At 41.9% G+C, this 18,344-nt stretch overlaps 11 non-coding genes across 11 annotated transcripts; 9 read left to right on the top strand and 2 right to left on the bottom strand.

Moving 5' to 3' along the window:
* On the top strand, positions 1 to 84 carry Trnas-aga. Its single transcript has one exon. It is a non-coding gene; the product is annotated as a tRNA-Ser (tRNA).
* Positions 85 to 792: 708 nt separating this feature from the next.
* Trnas-aga lies at positions 793 to 874 on the bottom strand. The gene has a single exon. It is a non-coding gene; the product is annotated as a tRNA-Ser (tRNA).
* A 2,911-nt stretch (positions 875 to 3,785) lies between these two features.
* Positions 3,786 to 3,867, top strand: Trnas-aga. Its single transcript has one exon. It is a non-coding gene; the product is annotated as a tRNA-Ser (tRNA).
* A 2,036-nt stretch (positions 3,868 to 5,903) lies between these two features.
* On the top strand, positions 5,904 to 5,985 carry Trnas-aga. The gene has a single exon. It is a non-coding gene; the product is annotated as a tRNA-Ser (tRNA).
* Positions 5,986 to 7,214: 1,229 nt separating this feature from the next.
* Trnas-aga lies at positions 7,215 to 7,296 on the top strand. Its single transcript has one exon. It is a non-coding gene; the product is annotated as a tRNA-Ser (tRNA).
* An 870-nt stretch (positions 7,297 to 8,166) lies between these two features.
* Positions 8,167 to 8,248, top strand: Trnas-aga. Its single transcript has one exon. It is a non-coding gene; the product is annotated as a tRNA-Ser (tRNA).
* Positions 8,249 to 9,107: 859 nt separating this feature from the next.
* Positions 9,108 to 9,189, top strand: Trnas-aga. The gene has a single exon. It is a non-coding gene; the product is annotated as a tRNA-Ser (tRNA).
* Positions 9,190 to 11,260: 2,071 nt separating this feature from the next.
* Positions 11,261 to 11,342, top strand: Trnas-aga. Its single transcript has one exon. It is a non-coding gene; the product is annotated as a tRNA-Ser (tRNA).
* A 1,750-nt stretch (positions 11,343 to 13,092) lies between these two features.
* Positions 13,093 to 13,174, top strand: Trnas-aga. Its single transcript has one exon. It is a non-coding gene; the product is annotated as a tRNA-Ser (tRNA).
* A 1,174-nt stretch (positions 13,175 to 14,348) lies between these two features.
* On the top strand, positions 14,349 to 14,430 carry Trnas-aga. The gene has a single exon. It is a non-coding gene; the product is annotated as a tRNA-Ser (tRNA).
* Positions 14,431 to 15,382: 952 nt separating this feature from the next.
* On the bottom strand, positions 15,383 to 15,464 carry Trnas-aga. Its single transcript has one exon. It is a non-coding gene; the product is annotated as a tRNA-Ser (tRNA).
* Positions 15,465 to 18,344: the final 2,880 nt, after the last annotated feature.

Genomic DNA, 18,344 nt, shown 5'->3' with positions numbered 1-18,344 from the left:
GCAGTGATGGCCGAGTGGTTAAGGCGTCTGACTAGAAATCAGATGGGATCATCTTCCCGCGTAGGTTCGAATCTACTCACTGCGAAAGGAGGATAAAAGTTTTAGGTAAAAAAAAAAAAACGATACATGTATTTATATGCCTGTAAACGTAAACAACAAGTAATATACAGGTACGAAATTATTTTTCTGGGTGTGATGTTACGCCCAGGTACAGTGGCTGGGTGTGTGATGTGACGCCCAGGTACAGTGGCCTACAGGTGTGTGATGTTACGCCAGAATACAATGGCCTGGGTGTGTGATGTTACGCCCAGGTACAGTGGCCTTTACAGGTGTGTGATGTACGCACGTGTTCATGTTATTAGTTAATCCCAGGAATGTGAACGAGTGCCGAGGAATGTGAACGAGTGCCAGGAATGAGCAAGTGCCAGGAATGTGAACGAGTGCCAGCATGAACGAACGAGTGCCAGTATGGTGAACGGGGTGCCAGTATGGTGAACGAGTGCCAGTATGGTGAACGAGTGCCAGTATGGTGAACGAGTGCCAGTATGGTGAACGAGTGCCAGTATGGTGAGAGTGAACATTAACCAGTGCCATATACTTGACACACACTAAAGAATTTATAAACGCGTTCTTGGCGTATGAATCGTTGTGTTGTGGCTTGGGTAAATGTCCTGGGTGGGGGGAGCTGTTGGTTCACTCTATTGTAAGTGAAGGGAAGGACTTGACGTGGTGGTTGGTGTAGTGTGTCTCAATTTAAAATGTGTACCTTAAGTGTAAAATGAACCAGTTTCTCGCAGTGAGTAGGATTCGAACCTACGCGGGAAGATCCCATCTGATTTCTAGTCAGACGCCTTAACCACTCGGCCATCACTGCCTGTATTAACGAAGTGTGTCAACAATAGTGAAATTAGTCGTGAGCCAGTGTGTGTGTGTGACCGGTTAAATAGCGTGGGCTGGGATGGCTTAAGGTTAGGTTAGTGGTAGTTTAGGTTACGTTAGTTGTAGGTTAGGTTACATTAATGGTTGGTTAGATTAGTGGTAGATTAAGTTAGCGTTAGGTTAAGTTAGTGGTAGATTAAGTTAGCTTTAAGTTAGGTTATCGTTAGGGTCTTGGATCAGGTGAAATAAGCTGAGGTGTCTAATCTCCAGGTGGTGTGTTCCCTGGAGATCAAAGACGCTGGCGGCATTACCGTCTCTCCAGCCTGAGTTGATTAGTGTTAATGATGAAGGTAATGAGACATAAACAAGGCGAGAGACATAAAGAGATGTTTCAGTGAGACATAAATCTAGTGAGATACAGAGTGAGTGAGAGATAAACTGTAATAAATGGAACATATTGGTGGTGTTTACTATGTGTTCTGGGTTGGGTTGGCTTAGGTGAGACAAGGTTGGGTTTAAGTGTTATCCACGCGTATACGGGAATGGTGAGCGTTTATTGGTCCTTTTCCATGGTACTGTGAGGGGATTGGTTTCAAGTCTTACCTCACTTTAACACAGCTTTACCTAACCTGACCTTACTTGACCTAATCTAAGCTTACGTAACCTAACCTCACCTGACCTAATCTAACCTAACTTAACCTAACCTAAACCGACCTAAACTAACCTAACTTAACCTAACCTGACGTAGCCTAACCTAACCTGACCTGACGTAACCTAACCTAACCTGACCTGACGTAACCTAACCTAACCTGACCTGACGTAACCTAACCTAACCTGACACACCACTACACTTCAATATTACCTTCCTGTGGACAAGAACCAATCAACGTACATTATAGCGAAGGAAAAAATAAAATGACCAATCACAGCACATTAAGAGTGAGGCAAGGACCAATAACCACACTTCTCTCCCGCATACACGTGGATTTTGTGATTCGTCGGACAGAACGGGACACAAACAACAACAAAATATTCTCTACACTTATTGGTATCAACACAAATATCAATACGGCAGAAAGGGGAAAAAAAATACACTCTTTCTGCACTATTACCCTGGCGCCTATCTGCTCTCCCTGCCCCAGTTATAGTCGGAGTTAAGACACGTTTTCTCGTTAATGATGAAACACAACACAATAACAGCATCGGGGGATTGCTCACTGATGTGCCTCCCGTAAAGCAAATTAGATGATAATGATATTTGAGTTTTATAATGAACATATTGCTGCACTAGAACCTAATATAATGTAAAGGGAAGGTTGGATATATCGTGGGATTATAGTGAAGATGTTAATTATTGGTATAACAGGTGTTCTCAGGTGATGATGGTGGCCCGAACTTGGTAATTGTGTTAAGGTGATCGAAAAATCCCTGTGCACCTTGGGTTACTGATGGTATAGGGATTACTTGTAGATTAATCGCCCCTGCATATTTCACCTCATGATTAATCACCCTAAAACTACCTAGGGAAGATAGATTAGGTTAACATCAGTGTCTTTAATGATCTGGGGTGCCTATTCTTCACCTGCTGTCGATATAGTTAATTATTTTATTCTCTTCCATTAAATATTGGAAACGAGTGGAGGTGCACAGGGACTTTCCGATCACCCTGAAGGTTATCCACACCGGCCGTATATATTTGTGTTAGGGTTCACTGAGGCTGAGCTGTGGCTGAGTGATTTACCTGTGGCTGCCGAATGCTTTAATGGAGGATATTGTTCAGGTAAATTACATTCGCTTTTTTTTTTAATGTTGGGTGGTAGTTATGTGTACCTCTCTCTCTCTCTCTCTCTCTCTCTCTCTCTCTTTCTCTTTCACCGACCTCGCCTCGAAAGACAGACAGACAGACAGACAGTGTGTGTGACCAGTTGACGGCCCTGACTGTATCATAATTATCACGGCGTCACTTTCTCTCTGTTATTGTAGTGTTTTATTGATGTTTTTCTTCTTCCCTTGTATATAATGGCGACAATTACCAGGACTCGGCTCAGGTGTAACTCAGGTAAATTCATCACACTTCGGCTTTAGTCCTCCTCCTGTTTTGGTTGACTCCTCCTCCTCCTCCCCCTCCTCCCCTCCTCCTTCCCCCTCCCCTCCCCCCCTCCTCCTCCCCTCCCCTCCTCCTCCCCCTCCCCCTCCCCCCTCCTCCTCCCCCTCCTCCCCCCTCCCCTCCCTCCCTCCTCCTCCCTCCTCCTCCCCTCCCCTCCCTCCTCCTCCCTCTCCACCTCCCCCTCCCCCCTCCCCTCCTCCTCTCTCTCCTCCCTCCCCTCCTCCCCCCTCTCCCCTCCTCCCTCCCCTCCCCCTCCTCCCTCCCCTCCCCCCCTCTCTCCCCTCCTCCCCCCCCTCCCCCCCCCTCCCCTCCCCAGACCCACCACTACCCCTCTCAGGTGACCTCTAAGCAGGCCATCATGTTCTTCAACCGGTTATACTCGTCTTCCCGGTCACTGCCACCAAGGTTACCCTACTGGCCCGGTTAGATTAGGTCAGGTCAGGTCAAGTTAAGTTAAGTTAGGTTAGATTAGATTAGGTTAGGTTAGGTCAGGTCAGGTTAGGTTAGGTTAGGTCAGGTCAGGTTAGGTCAGCTTAGTTTAGATTAAGTTTGGTCAGGTTAGGTTATGTTAGATTAGGTCAGGTCAGGTTAGGTCAGCTTAGGTTAGATTAAGTTAGGTCAGGTTAAGTTAGGTAAGGTAACTAAACTATTATACGTTCTATTTCCTTTATTTCAATATTAATTCTTTCATCTGTTTCAAGAATGACAGTCAATGAGAATTTTTTTTTAACATACACACATCACAGTATACTGCAAAGGGTAAGAGTTATATGCAGTCCTAACAACCGTTCATTAGTGAGCAGTGATGGCCGAGTGGTTAAGGCGTCTGACTAGAAATCAGATGGGATCTTCCCGCGTAGGTTCGAATCCTACTCACTGCGAGAATGTGTGACTTAACATCTTGAGTACGATGACTTAACCCCTTGAGTACTATTGACCTAATATCTTGAGTACGATGACTTAACCCCTTGAGTACTATTGACCTAACATCTTGAGTACGATGACTTTAACCCATTGAGTACTATTGACCTAACATCTTGAGTACGATGACTTGACCTAACATCTTGAGTACGATGACTTAACCTCTTAAATACTACTGTTAAACCCCTTGAGTACGGTTGACTTTACCCCCTGAGTACAATATTAACAAGGATTGACTCTACTTCTTGAGTACAATATGAACGTAGTCAGAATACGTCACCGTTCTCAAAAGGTTAAAGACATAGTACTCAACTGGACTCATGGTACTCAAGGGATTAAATATACTGATTAGTAATACTGAAGGGGGGGTTGTCACCTTATGGAGCTAGAAACCTGAAGTACACTGACGAAATCTACTCTGTTTACACTTGTAGATTTCGTCAGAGTTTATAATTTCGTCTCTCGGTTCCGGGTTTTGATTACCGCCTCCAAATTGTGATGGTAATTCTAGTGTGTGTGTGTCTCTGTCTGGTTTATGTAAATTCGTGTGCGTTTATGTGAATTCATGTGTGTATGTGAATTCGTGTACGTTTTTGCGAATTCGTGTACGTTTATGTGAAATCATGTGCGTTTATGTGAAATCATGTGCGTTTATGTAAATTCGTGTGTGTTTGTGAAATCGTGTACGTTTGTGAATGCGTGTACATTTATGAAATTTCGTGTACATTAGCTAAAACAACTATCTGTGCATACTTTGTGGGAAACATTATGAGACCATGGATGATAAATATTGGTATATGAGGGCTGTCACTAGTCACGCTTAACATTTCGGAGCATATCGACCCCCACCTGCACAGATAGTTGTCTTAGCTATTGTACATTAGGGTAAGAGAATAAACGCCTTGATAAAATAAATAATAAAAGCTTTATATAGAGTATTACAAGTGTTTTATAGGTAATATATAAACGACAATGAATTATATAAGATTGAAGCGGTGAAAATACGAGCCAGGTGAGAGCGGTGAGTTGATTAATTAAAGTCATGAAAGGTAAACACCTGAGTGAGCAAGCTGAACACACCTGCTGGATCGACCAAGAACACACCTGCTGGGTCAGTTAGCACACCTGGGCCAATTAACACCTGCTGGGTCAATTAACACACCTGCTGGGTCAATTAACACACATGAAGGTATGATAATGGTGATGCAATTTACTACATACACGCACACGCACACACACACACACACACACACACGCACACGCACGCGAAGTTATACCACACTTTTAATATATTCCACTTATTTAATGTTATGTACCACAACATATATAAATAATATAACCAAAAACATTAGAAATTATTTATATTTTCGTGACTGGTAATGAGGTGTCGCCAGTAAGGTATTAAATATTGTTTGGTTAGGTTAGGTTAGGTTAGGTTAGGTTAGGTTAGGTATTTTTTTTGATAGTATTCCATATTGTTTGACTCACTGGACCTCAAGATTAAGTTATATACTAACTGTAAAATACTTTAATAATTTGTATAAAACGAAAAATAAAGAAAAGGTTAAATAATAATAATAATAATATACTCGAATTATGTCTCATTGTCGGGTCAAGTGTCATTGCGTATAGTAATTTACAGTGAGTTCCTCTTTAATTACTTATGGCATTACGCTTATCTACCTTGGACACTATCATTGTATACCTACACTGTATATGTATACTGTATACCTGTATTGTGTATGTATATGTTGAATCATTGTGAAGCAAGACGATTATACTGAGAAAAGTCTATCGATCTCTATCTGTTTACCTATCTATCTGTTCTATTAAGGCTTCATAATGACCACCAGTGCAGTGCTCCCAGCCAATCAGGAGTCGCCGAGGGTCTTGATGGGCGGAGCTTAGATACACCTCCGGCTTACCTGTGTCACGTAACCTTAGGCCAACCAATTATCGCTTCACCGCTCCTGGTTATCAGGTGTCGTAATTATAAGCAGTGATGGCCGAGTGGTTAAGGCGTCTGACTAGAAATCAGATGGGATCTTCCCGCGTAGGTTCGAATCCTACTCACTGCGAGAATGGAGCATTTTACACGAATAATAATATATAGAATGGAGGAAACTGCAGCGGGTCTATTGGCCCATACTGGGCAGTCCCGTCTACACCCAACTCCTATCGCTCATATATCCATCCAACCTGTTTGAAGCTATCCAGTGTGTTCTAGTTAATGATGATGTTTGGTAACTTGTTCCACTCGTCCACTATATTTCCAAATCAATGTTTACCTATCTCGCGCCTAAATCGAAATTTGTCTAATTTAAAACCATTTCTACAAGTTCGCTCCTGGTTGGATAGTTTGGGTACCTTTGTTATATCACCTTTGTTCAGCCCTGACTTCCATTTATACACCTATCAGGTCGCCCCTCACTCTACGTCTGTGGAGGGAGTGCAAATTAAGATGCTTTAACCTGTCTCTGTACTCAAGGTTCCTAATGCCCCGGATTAGTCTTGTCATTCTCCTCTGAATTCTTTCTCGGGATTCTATATCCATTCTGTAGTGACGAGGCTAACCCACCCCAACCCACCCCACCCCACCCCGAGTGAGACAAAACATAAGTGCAATTTCTCGATCATATCAAGAGATAACATGAGAGTTGTCCGTATGGTTGGCCACAGTGTAGTGAAGATGACTGAGTGTATAGGTGTGGTGCTTGTGGTGTCTCATGTTGTGTTGAGAATCAGATTGTTGGTGACGTGATAGATAAACTAGTTCTGAGGACTTGGTCTTGACTGGGAAAGTAGCACCTGTTTAGAGAGAGAGAGAGAGAGAGAGAGAGAGAGAGAGAGAGAGATAATAATAATCATCTGATAATTACTCGTTTTTATTCTTGACTCGTTCTAAAAATACCTGTTAAAAATTCTTTATCTCAACGAGCTGAACCTGGAAGACTCCTTAGATACTGAGAGCTCAATAGGTAAAGAGTTCAATACATCGGGATAAAAATTATGTAAAGAAAATAAGATTAAAAAGAAAAATTAAAAGGTAATATTATGCAGTTATACCATTTAATAGATACGCTAATGATGGAGGAACTGTAATGTAATTCTGCGTATAGGAAGTCATATAATTCCAATTTTGTTATAGTGTAGTTGGTGTACACAAACTAAGTGTTCATGGAAGGTGTTGTGGTGAGGTGGTCAGGAGGGAGCGACCGGAGTCTTGGTCAGTACAGCGGCGCCTCATTACCAGTGGGAGGCCAAATGTTGTTCCTTGAGTCTTTCTTGGTCTTGTATTATGCTGTAAGCAGTGATGGCCGAGTGGTTAAGGCGTCTGACTAGAAATCAGATGGGATCTTCCCGCGTAGGTTCGAATCCTACTCACTGCGAGAAACTGGTCTATTTTGACAAGTTCGCACAAGTACAGCAAAGTACAGCTCTTACTAGTAGTTGATGCGTGCAATAACCTGAAAATATTGCATCCTAGGTTATTTGAAGTGAGTATTAACCACCTTAACCTAACCCCCTTACTCCTATAACTTGTGGTACATCTCAACAAGGCCTCAGATCTTTACACTTGTCACTTCACTTGTGTATCACCAGCATGACTCACACACCGCTGCTTCCTGGCTGTCCTCCTCCCCAGTTTCAGGTCAGGTTTTCCATTTTAACTTGTTTCTCTTCAGTTACTCATACACGAGGGAGTTACTTGTATGAAGCTTCCGGACTAGTACTAGGAGGGGGAATGGGGGTACATGTAGTCCTGAGCAGAATACAGTTATTTTAGGTAATATTTTATAAAATTCTCATTACAGTATTCTTGTGGCTAGTGAGGTGTCCTGCCCTGGTTTTAATTATTCTTTATATCTGAATAATTAGTTATATATGACGTCAGACTCGTGACATAAATGTTTCTTATTGTTCTTTGATCTCACTGAGCTGGTCCTGGGGGAAACCTTATGTGCTGATTAAAAGTTGAATATGTGTAAAATGTGTCAAATAAATAGTGAAACGAGAGAGAGTGAATCTAAAACCGTTGGAAAAAAAATAAGAAGAAATTTCAATGAAATCTTATGAATTATATGACAAGTGAACACTGGAATAGTGAGCTTCGTTATAGTGTTCACGGAAGGTGTTGTGGCGTGAGGTGGTCAGGAGGGAGCGACCAGGGTGACTTGGGCAGGACAGCGGCGCCTCATTACCTGTGGGAGGCCAAATAGTGTTCCTGGAGTCTTTCTTGGTCGTGAACTATGTTATAAGCAGTGATGGCCGAGTGGTTAAGGCGTCTGACTAGAAATCAGATGGGATCTTCCCGCGTAGGTTCGAATCCTACTCACTGCGAAAACTGGTCAATTTTGAACAGATAAGTGTCACCTAACCTGACCTAACCCTACAGGTAGCATTAGGGTAGTTAATTAACAGGTGATCTAATTGGGGTGTCTACTCTCCAGGTGATTCCTAATAAGTATTAGGTAAGAAAAGTAAAGTCTGAGTGATGAAAACTTTCCTGATGGTGAGTGTGTTGTGTAGTGCCTCCTGGTGCCAGCTGTTGACGCCATAAATGACTCGACTTGGAGCACTACAGTCTTGGCTGGGACAGTATCGACCCTCAAGACATATGACTGAAACAACGAGTGTTCAGTTATTGGTGTGTGTGTGTGTGTGTTTAGCCTTACTGTATATAATTGTCTTTTGTTTTACGCTTTTTCCTGTTTAATTTGGGATGGCTGGAAACCACACACACACACACAGAGGAGTCCTGCTCTGGTCTTAATTATTCTTCATATCTTAATAATGTTAGTCTCAAATGTTGTCAGACTCGTGGCACTAATTTATGTTAATAGTTCTTTGATCTCGCTGAGCTGGAGACAACCTTAAGTGCTCATTAAAAGTTAGAAATGTAAAATAATATCACAGTAAATTAGAAAACGAAATAAATTGAATATTAACCGTAACAATGCAAATAAAATTCTTGCAACTGGAAGATTTTTCAGTTATATACTGAGTGGTACAACACACTTTAATTTGTTCTTCATTATAGTGTGGTTGATGTACACAAACTAACTGTTCATGGAAGGTGTTGTGGTGAGGTGGTCAGGAGGGAGCGACCGGAGTTTTGGTCAGTACAGCGGCGCCTCATTACCTGTGGGAGGCCAAATGTTGTTCTTTGAGTCTTTCTTGGTCTTGTATTATACTATAAGCAGTGATGGCCGAGTGGTTAAGGCGTCTGACTAGAAATCAGATGGGATCTTCCCGCGTAGGTTCGAATCCTACTCACTGCGAGATTGGAGCATTTTACACGAATAATAATATATAGAATGGAGGAAACTGCAGCGGGTCTATTGGCCCATACTGGGCAGTCCCGTCTACACCCAATCCCTATCGCTCATATATCCATCCAACCTGTTTGAAGCTATCCAGCGTATTCGAGTTAATGACGATGTTTGGTAACTTGTTCCACTCATCCACTACTCTATTTCCAAACCAATGTTTACCTATCTCGCGCCTAAATCTAATTTTTTTTTAATTTAAAACCATTGCTACAAGTTTCCTCCTGGTTGGATAGTTTGAGTACCTTTGTTATGTCCCCTTTGTTCAGCCCTGACTTCCATTTATACACCTCTATCAGGTCGCCCCTCACTCTACGTCTGTGGAGGGAGTGCAAATTAAGATGCTTTAACCTGTCTCTGTACTCAAGGTTCTTAATGCCCCGGATAAGTCTTGTCATTCTCCTCTGAATTCTTTCTAAGGATTCTATATCCATTCTGTAGTACGGTGACTGTGTAATCTAGGTTAGGTCTCACAAGCGCAAGATATGATTTTTGGATACTCTCGCTAGTCTTGTAACTAACACTCCTTTGTATGAACCCATGTACTTTGTTAGCCTGTTTCCAGCAAATACACATTGTTGACTTGATTTAATATTCCTACTTATCATTACTCCTCGTTTCTCTGTTTACATCTCCTAGACCAAGTTCTTTACATTTGTCCACATTAAATTTCATCTGACATTTTTCAGACCATGCGAATAATTTGTTTAGATCTTCCTGTAGTTTTGCCGAGTCCACCTCAGATTTAATTACACGCCCTGTTTTAGTTTCTTCAGCAAATTTACTTATGTTGCTGTCTACGCCAATATCTGTGTCGTTTATGTACTGTACAGATGGAACGGTAACTTTCCACTATTTTTACGGATATGATTATTTTATAACCTACATTGTGTATAGTGTACCTTATTCATATTTTTCTCTATGGTATTTGAGGAACATTATCGGTGATTGAAGTTGGTGACAGTATTCGTAATTACTTACTTGTTATATAGTGAAGCTCAAGCATTATATATTACATGTTGTTGTTCCTTCCACAGTATTTAATGGAATTTTCACTACTTTTACGCTGCATAATTATAACCACATGAAGGACATTTCTAGATTATTATGAATTACACTTCTTGCTGTCACACGCCCGTACAGTCATGTAGAGAAGGTCACATATGTCAGTGATACACCGCTGTTCATGAACCCCATCACTCCAAGGGCTTATCCTCAGTTGGGGTTAGTCAGATTTAATCCCTGAATCGATTACGGGGGAGAGAACCAACGTGTATTACTGTAAACTGTAGAATATCAATTAGACCTGAGATTATTGGCTGCCGTAACCAGTTCACCTGGAAGCCTTTGAAGTGATCTGGTCACGAAAACTTCTGATGTGTGTGAGAACTTTGGGAGTGTAAGACTATTTCCTCATTTACTGATATCAGAAGGAATCGAAACTTTTGACCTTATTCCTCAGTGACGTCACACCTCTGCCATTTATTCCTCAGTGACGTCACACCCCTGCCAGTTAGTCCTCAGTGACGTCACACCTCTACCAGTTAGTCCTCAGTGACGTCACACCTCTGCTAGTTAGTCCTCAGTGACGTCAGACCAGTGTTAAAAATAATCTCTTAATCTAACTGACTTAACTTAAACCTGTATAAAGAAGAGATATATTAATAAATGAACGAAATAAAAATAGAGTAAATGTATAAATAAAACAAAAGGAAAATAACAATAACTGGAATAATGACACCGAAAATAACACCTTCCTTGAGGTTAAGTAATGACACCTGAGGCCCTCACTCTCAAAACACTTAACACACACTTAACTTGTACCTCATTATACCTTAGTGGATGTGAAGTAAATTAAGTGAACATTTACTTAATGCATGAATCATTGTGCTTAAGTGGTTGGAGAATAAGATAGAGAAATGGCCTCAGTTGGACACAGTGCCAAGTCAGTACAGCTGCGCCTCACTGCCGGGGTCACAAATGTTTTTAATTGCACTGCTCTTGGTCATTATTACTTGCACAAGCAGTGATGGCCGAGTGGTTAAGGCGTCTGACTAGAAATCAGATGGGATCTTCCCGCGTAGGTTCGAATCCTACTCACTGCGAGGATGGAGTGGCATTTTAAAGGGGGGTAAAAAAAAAACCCTAACCTAGCGAAGGTAAAATAACTCCAAGAGACGCGAGGTTCTAATACACTCTTGGAATCCTGTATTTTATCCTGACAACACAAAAGTTTGTGTGGGTTCATACACGTCACCTGGGTTCATACACGTCACCTGGGTTCGTACACGTCACCTGGGTTCGTACACGTCACCTGGGTTCGTACTCGTCACTGGGTTCATACACACTCTCGTCTCTCCTTAGTATAAGTGTAAATGAGCTGAAAAGAGTCAGTGTTGTTGTTTTATTCAAAGGTTAAGTTAGGTTAGGTTAGCTGAAAAGGTGAAATGTTATGTTAGGTTATGTTAGATAAGAATATAAGAATGGAGGAAACTGCAGCGGGTCTATTGGCCCATACTGGGCAGTCCCATTTACACCCAACCCCTATCGCTCATATAAGCATCCAACCTATGTTTAAAACCATTGTTACGAGTTCGCTCCTGGTTGGATAGTTTGAGTACCTTTGTAATGTCCCCTTTGTTCAGCCATGACTTCCATTTATACACCTCGATCATATCGTTAGGTTATGTTAGGTGAAAAGGTGAAATTTTAGGAATGTGAATTAAATCGGACAACAGGAAATGAGATGAGCATCGCGTCCCATTTCGAGGTAGAAGACGACCTCCCTAGAGCTTATAGCGAAGGATCAGGGGGAGGTCAAGGGTCAGGGAGAGGTCAAGGGTCAGGGGGAAGTCAAAGGGAAGCCAAGAGTCAGGGAGAGGTCGGGGGAAGTCAGGGGTCAGGGAGAGGTCAAAGGTCAGGGGGAAGTCAAGGGGAAGCCAAGAGTCAGGGGGAGGTCAAGGGTCAGGGGGAAGTCAGGGGTCAGGGAGAGGTCAAGGTTCAGGGGAGGTCATGCGAGTCAACCTAACCTAACCCCATGCAATATTAGGGATGTGATCAACATATGTTCCTCAGAATTAATAAAAAAGAACCTAATTTTTATATTTTTTATTGTGCTCATAACAGTAGGTCACCTGTGGCGGCGTGTCAGGTGTGCTGGCCAGGTCTTAATTATGTTTTAAAGGTGAGATAATTAGTGCTTAATGACGTCATAATCATGGCTCAACCCTTTATGTTAAAACACCTTTTGATCTCACCGTTTTGGTCCTGATGGTCACCTGACCTGACCTAACCTAATCAATAAAAGTCAAGTAATTAAAATGAATCCGTAAAATTAAATGATATTATATGAAAAAAATATCAAGATTGAGGTTATATGAAAAAAATTAATATAAAAATTTAGTTAAAAATGTGATTTAAATTAATAGAAAAATAACTGAAGTTTTGGATTAGATTATGGGAATCACCTGAAGATTACCCCCCCCCCCTAGCTTATTCACCTGATGATTGAACACCCTATGATAATGGGGGTTAGGTTAGGTTAGGTTATATTAAGTAAGGTCAGGTCAGATCAGGTTAGAGCTGGTTTAAGTTAGCATTTGGTTAGGTTAGCACTGGGTTAGTGTTAGGTTAGTGACGTTAGGTTAGTTTTAGGTTAATTTACCTTAAAATAAAATAAGTTTAATGTTTATAGAATAAAATTTAGTGTCCATGGAAGGTGTTGTACTGTGTAGTGTATTCTGTGTATAGCTGTTACGGGCAGGACGGAGCTACACACGACCTCGCCTGGGCACTACACCTCACTACTCGTGGTTAGCAAATTGGATTCATTGGATCACTCTGAGTTATTCATAAGCAGTGATGGCCGAGTGGTTAAGGCGTCTGACTAGAAATCAGATGGGATCTTCCCGCGTAGGTTCGAATCCTACTCACTGCGAAAAGTGTGAATTTTGTAAATGCACTTCAAAGATATAAAAATTTTGCTTACATCTTATTAAGCAAACATATTAGTAGCTAGAAAGTTAAAGTCCTAAATGTTGTTAATGTTCTTTGATGTTCTTTAATGTTAGTGTTTAATTGCATGTTGTGATGTTATATTACTGCTGTGCATTTAATAACTAAGGTCTGTAAGTGCACAGTCTTTCTTCATACACGAGTCATTAAGTGATACATCTCTCAGGTGGTAGGAGGGGGACCACGGCGGGTTACTGCTAGTCTAACCTAACCTAACCTTGAGACAACTCCTACATGATAAAAAGGTAAACACATGATATTACTGTTTATTTTACTATAGCAGAACTGATTGGTTAACATTGTGTCAGGATTGAGAAGGTTTAGTTGTGCTTTACCTTGAAATGTTGATTAGACGCAAGAATGTTGATTAGACGCAGGAATGTTGATTAGACGCAAGAATGTTGATTAGATGCAAGGATGTTTATTAGACGCAAGAATGTTGATTAGACGCAAGAATGTTTATTAGACGCAAGAATGTTGATTAGACGCAAGAATGTTGATTAGACGCAAGAATGTTTATTAGACGCAATAATGTTTGAGACGCAAGAATGTTTATTAGATGCAAGAATGTTTATTAGACGCAATAATGTTTGAGACTCAAGAATGTTTGAGACGCAAGAATGTTTATTAGACGCAAGAATGTGGATTAGGCGCAGCTTAGTATCGTTAATTCTTCGTCATCCTTGGCATTGTGATACGGAATTCCTAATGTTGTATTGTTCAGTTCACGAAATAATGATCATTTTATAATTTCTGTTGTCTCTCTGTGTTTTATTCCGTGATAGAAAGATAGTCATTAAAATCACCATAGAAGTTTATAGTGGATCAGTAGGTATATAGATAATGTGAAGTATACAGTTATACATGTATATAGACAATGCAGGTGATGTATATACTTATGTATGTATACAATTCATAGATCGTTCAATGTATTTATATATTAAACATAGATATATTGTCACAGTCTTCACATACCATCGCTGATACACTTGGCATGGTGTTGTCAGCTGAGAGGAGTGTGATAAATACGGGTGATTCTAACGCCTTCAACCCTTAACCGCATGCTAAATATTTGCCCTCCTATCCTTTATCCATAAGCAGTGATGGCCGAGTGGTTAAGGCGTCTGACTAGAAATCAGATGGGATCTTCCCGCGTAGGTTCGAATCCTACTCACTGCGAGGACGTGTGTGGTTTTAACTCATAAGCCTACAGTGTGCTTGATAGCCTCCCAAGCTAGCGGCAACACCCAGGCACTGCTGCTGTTATCTGTGGAGAGAGAGAGAGAGAGAGTCCGGACAGTCTTTAAAAATAGATTCGTGGAAGGTTCAGTAAAACCGGTTTATGTGAGTGACCAGATGGAGGCGTGAGTGATAGTAGTGAAAGTATATATTGATTTTTTTGTATTTTGACGCTCAGTGTAGATAATCATTGAAACATCTTTTTATACATACATAGTAGTAGTAGTTTATTGACAAAAGTATTAATATACATGGTAAATATACACAAAGAATTCAAAATACATTTGTTCAACAAAATATTTTAAATCAAAACATAACATGTGAGGGGCTATTTTAAACTTAACTATAGATTCCTAGTACCTCGTGTACATAATTCAGACACATAAACATTTCCTTTAAGAGTTCACTGATACTGGAGAGAGTCGCAGAGAGCGGACACTCATCACCACGTGTTGTTCACTTAGTTCACGACTGTCGTCACACTGACATAATATGATGTACCCATGTACCCTCCCCCTGTAGATACTCGTGTATATAGACTAATTTATTCATATATATATATATTATTTTATTTATTTATTTATTTATTTATTTATTTCGTCTCACATGAGGAGAGGGGTCGTTGAGGGTGTGTTATCACCTGACGAAGGCTCAGCCGCAGGTGATGTAATTTATTTTGGTCATAAGTGTTCGTGCTTAACATGTAGCTATTTGTAAGATATTGACCGTCTCTCTCTCTCGCTCTCTCTCTCAAAATAAAACATGCACACTAAAAGACCAACACCTCTCATATTTACATCAGTCGCTGTATTAGTTAAGTGTGTACCGCACCTGAAACGCGATACCACCTTCTGAACACCTGTAACTACCGCATTAAAAGCTCACACTTTCTCGCAGTGAGTAGGATTCGAACCTACGCGGGAAGATCCCATCTGATTTCTAGTCAGACGCCTTAACCACTCGGCCATCACTGCTTAGGGCTCAATGATGAGTTAGAATCTATTAACGTTACACTGGGTAGGGTTCAGTTGGTTAAGACGTTCATATATACATACACACATACATGCGTACACCAGGAGACCCTAACGCACACCACGAAATACAAACGCACACCATGAACCACTTATACACACACACACACACTACGAATCACTTATGCACATCACGAATCATTTACGCACATCACGAACCACTAACGCACATCACGAACTGTTTACGCACACTACGTAATACAGGGGCATACCTACACATTATATACACTCCTACTTTCACACCCACCAGCCAATACACACTAACACGTACACGACAAGTGAGCAGTCTATTATACTGTAAATCAACCCCCCCCCACACATGGCAGTTTACACGCACACATAACGTACATATCTACGTATACATACACATTCATCTCTCTCTCTCTCTCTCTCTCTCTCTCTCTCTAAGACCCCCTGATGAGGTCTATTCTTAGAACGAACGAGGAAGTCTCCGGCGGGTCTTCCTTGTTCCCTCCCCTGTCTCACCCCTGCCCTACCGTTGCTATGTCCTGCTCTCCACCTGCCGTACCTTGCCCTCCTGTCTCACCCCTGCCCTGATTTTTCTAACCCTGTCCTTTTCCTTTTTCTGGCTTACCTTTCTCCCCACCCTCCCCTGACCCTCCCTGGCCACCCCTCACCTGACCACCCTCACCTGCCCCCACCTCTCACCTGCCCAACCCTCCTGCCCCAGCCTCCTGCCCCAGCACTCCTGACCACCCCTCCCCTGACCACCCTCCCTGACCACCCCTGGCTGCCCACCCTGCCTGCTAACATCCCTGCCCGACCTCCCTGACCACCCTCACCTGCCCAACATCCCCAACCTCCCCACCCAGCCCTCCCCCCACCTCACGGCCCCACCCTCCTGCCCCCACCCCTCCCGTACCCACCCTCCCCTGCCTTGAGCTACGGTCCACCACCTGACAGATAAACAGACTTATTCTTTGTTGTTGTGTTAATTACATCGTGTCTCATTACCTGTTCATTGTCTCTTGTGCAGCTGTTGTCATCAAGTAATGGACCACAGGAAAATTAGAACCCCCCTCCTTAGTTTATTTAACTGATTAAACACACTGACTCTATCTGAGGAGGTTAGGTTAGGTTAAGTTAATGTTGTTTTGGTTGGGTTTGGTTAGGTTGGGTTAGGTTAAGGTAGGCTAGATTTAGGTGGTTAGGTTAAGGTAGCATTAGGTTATTGAATCATCAGGTGAAAGTAAGCTAGGGTGCTTAATCTTCAGGTAATCCCAGATATTAAGACCCTTTACATCACTCAAGCCAAACCAGCGAGCAATACTGTGGCTTCATCCTGACACAAGGGACCATTGAAGCTCAGACTATTGTTGTTGATGGCGACACGTAACGAGGACTGGCTTTTGCTCTGATCAGTTTCCAAGAGCAGAGAAGGCGATAAAAATACCCCCCACCTGCTCCCCCTCTCACCCCACACCTCCCCACCCCCCTAACCCCACCCCTAACCCCACCCCCTAACCCACCCCTAACCCCACCCCCTAACCCCACACCCCCCTAACCCCACCCCTAACACCCTAACCCTTCCCTCACCCATCCCGTGAAGAGCTACCAACGCCACTCAGTCAGTTAGCAATAATGTCAGCACAAGTCTGGCAGCTTTACCAGGTCACTGTATATCTTTTACCAGGTCACTGCCACATCTTTCACCCAGGTCACTGTCATCTTGGAGTCACTGTGGCTCTCACCAGGTCTTTTCCTTGGCTTTCCACACCCTGAGGGTCATACGCTCACCACGCTTAGCTGTAAGTTGTTCCCCGATGTTACTGAATATATCTGAAGGGTGTGTTAAACCCATCTAGAAGGTGTTAAGCACGTCTGGGGTATGTTAAGCCCGTCTAGGGTGTGTTAAGCCCACCTAGGGTGTGTTAAACCCATCTAGAAGGTGTTAAGCACGTCTGGGGTATGTTAAGCCCGTCTAGGGTGTGTTAAACCCGTCTAGAGTGTGTTAAACCCATCTAGAGTGTGTTAAACCCATCTAGAAGGTGTTAAGCCCGTCTGGGGTATGTTAAGCCCATTTAGGGTGTGGTAAACCCGTCTAGAGTATGTTAAACCCGTCTAGAGTGTGTTAAACCCGTCTAGAGTGTGTTAAACCCATCTAGAGTGTGTTAAACCTATTTAGAGTGCGTTAACCCCATCTAGAGAGCATTAAACCCATTTAGAGTGTGTTAACCCCATCTAGAGTGCGTTAAACCCATCTATAGTGTGTTAAGCCCATCTTAAATTATACCCTTTTGGCTCACGACCTAATATATGTGAGGACCTGTAATGCCTTGATTATTGTTAAGTATATACAAAACAACTCTGGGTGTTTACAAGTGTTGGTGCGTGTGTAGGTGATACATTCCTACTGTAATACTGTAGTCACAACCTGTACATTCCTCAGCTCGCTTTACTACAAGGAACTTTATTGTCAAATCACAGAGACGCTGAATCAAGTAGTAATTTTCCCTTCAATAATTCACTTCAGCAACTTGGCATCATAGAAAACGGATTTTGAAAGTATTATAATTCTTCTTAACGTGAATTAAGGTAATTTTAGGGATGATATATGTCTTGTGTTATGGTCGGTATATTGTGTTTAATCATAATAAAAGATTTTAGGTTCGTATTCGTCCTTGTTGACAGTTGAGCGTCACGTAATTCTCAAGAGTTCACATTTTTTTTTAGTAAGTGTGTGTGTGTGTGTGTGTTCTTGGCATGATTCACCTATCCGGTCATTTTACAATACACTTTAGTAGTCAAACCTTTACCACTTGTTCCTTTTAAGAAACCAAAAATAAGAGAAAATTTGAGCAG

Source organism: Homarus americanus, unplaced genomic scaffold (assembly GCF_018991925.1).
Source record: "Homarus americanus isolate GMGI-L3 unplaced genomic scaffold, GMGI_Hamer_2.0 scaffold5589, whole genome shotgun sequence".
Classification (NCBI taxonomy): Eukaryota; Metazoa; Arthropoda; class Malacostraca; order Decapoda; family Nephropidae; genus Homarus; species Homarus americanus.
Note: the sequence above shows the minus strand (reverse complement) of the source record. Positions and strands in the feature narration are given on the sequence as shown.